The sequence below is a fragment of the Lycium ferocissimum genome, chromosome 3 (genome assembly GCF_029784015.1).
Source record: "Lycium ferocissimum isolate CSIRO_LF1 chromosome 3, AGI_CSIRO_Lferr_CH_V1, whole genome shotgun sequence".
NCBI lineage: Eukaryota > Viridiplantae > Streptophyta > Magnoliopsida > Solanales > Solanaceae > Lycium > Lycium ferocissimum.
The window spans coordinates 17396213-17396464 of NC_081344.1; positions in this window are offsets into that span (position 1 = coordinate 17396213).

The following is a 252-nucleotide window of genomic DNA, read 5'->3' on the forward strand; positions in this document are numbered from 1 at the left end:
AAATTTAAAAAAAAAAAAAAAAACCATAGTGATTAACTCAAAGCTGAACCTTACTAATTTTGATAGAAACAAACTTTATCATATTGATGAACTTACAAATTTCTAGGGTCGTCATTGAGATCAAACAAGAAAACTAGGCAGAACCAAATGAAGGAAGCATGCTTATGGTTTTGTAATATGGAGGAGTAAATCCAAGTTTCAGGATTAAAGAGGAGTGCGAGCATTACTCGTTCTAAATCTTTTGAATCTCGC